This window comes from Felis catus, chromosome D4 (assembly GCF_018350175.1).
Source record: "Felis catus isolate Fca126 chromosome D4, F.catus_Fca126_mat1.0, whole genome shotgun sequence".
Classification (NCBI taxonomy): Eukaryota; Metazoa; Chordata; class Mammalia; order Carnivora; family Felidae; genus Felis; species Felis catus.
Genome location: NC_058380.1, coordinates 60,476,163 through 60,477,893, shown reverse-complemented (window position 1 = coordinate 60,477,893; position 1,731 = coordinate 60,476,163).

The following is a 1,731-nucleotide window of genomic DNA, read 5'->3' as shown; positions in this document are numbered from 1 at the left end:
CCATGCTCTTCATTGGGAGTTCATGCTGCCTCAAGTACACAGCACCTAGGCCTGGACAGGGCCTCACTCACCTCACGTCCCCTCCACAACTTTTTTGTGGGAGTCCGCTCCACTGGTCCCAGGTTCAATAGTGCCAGGGATGGGGAGTTCACCACTTCTGAAGATAACTTATGAAATTCTTCCCTATGTATAAACAAGTCCTACTTCCCAGCTATTCTATCCAAGAAAATACCATGTCGCTTTTGGCATCTTTCATCTTTCATCTTCACATTGACGCCACCTGTGGTCACTAATATTTAGAGATTTCGGGGACCCTTCCTTGCCTACTGCATCTCTTGTTTCTGTGATTCCACTCTGTCAGGGAGCAGTGACTGTGATGTCAGCCTAGCAGAGGGTACACAGCGTGGTCCCTCTACCCTCTACTTGGCACGCCGAGTCTACCCACCCATGTCACACACAGGTGATTATCTTTTCTACGTGTCCCAACAGGAAGTGTGTTCCAGACAAGCCCTCCCCTCCCCCCGCAACTCTCTCCAACACGCGATCCAGTCCTCCACACAAAAGGCAGAGTTAAGACTCATGACCTCAGTGGCTCTTCCAGGTCTGAGCCTTACTGATTCCTGCTCTGAGGGAAATCCAGCTGATGTTTACAGAGCTTCCTGGGCCACCCTTTTAACACTCCGAATGTCTGCCAGGACCTAGAGGCAACTGACTGGGTCCCTGTTGGAAACTAGGTGCTCCACATTCTCAGCTAGAGCCCAAGTCAGGCCCATCCCTCCCTCCCTCCCAGACCCACATCCTGTTTCCAGGCCCCGGAATATCCCTCTACTACCATCCCATGTCTCTTCTTGCTAGGAAAGTCTCAGATATTTGCCTAAATGTCACCTTCTCTGCTGTTGTAGAGGAAAAGGTTATGGAATCGGAAACATTGATGACCTTCTCAAGGCTGCTTATAGGGAGAAATGAAGTAAACACCGGCCAGAAATTGATACTATCGCACTTCAATTCTTAGCACATCAATTTGATGCATTCTCTTTTACACATGAGTACAACCCAGGATTCCCACCCCACCCCTCCCACACTTACGAACATCAGTGCCTTTCCAGAAACTGATTTGGGATCCACAGGAGAGGGAGGCCCTAAACTCAAAAGTAAAGAAACTTCAAAAGGCTAATTATATGCATCTGGAAAGAGACTCAAGGATACACTTTGAAACAAGAAGTGATAGTGAACAACGTCAAAGAAATATGAACAAAGATTAGGAATCTGGAAATACATTTGAAAAGAACTGTTCACCTTAGCACTCATTCAAAAGAACAAAGGAGAGTCCAATATGGACTCCCTACGAAAGGGTCATGCGGTTGTTCAATGAAGCAGTGAGAATCTTTTCTTGTTAGCTGGGTTTCATTATGGACTAGGGAAGGGCTGATTTCAGCATTACCACTGTATTAAAAAATCACCACAAGCTACAAATACACCAAGCCCCACACCCCCATCTCCCTTACCCAGCCCTATTCCCCACTCCCCCGCCCCCACTGCACATAGCACCTTCTAACTTACCGTGATTTACTTACTATGCTTACGGTTTGCTGTGCATCTATCCGCATCTGAGTGAAGTTCCCTGAAGAAATGTGGGCTGCTCACCGCTGAATCCCAGTACCTAAAGCAGGGCCTGGCACAGAGCAGAACCTCCATATTGTTGAAAGGAATGAACATCATTTCTCTCTCTTC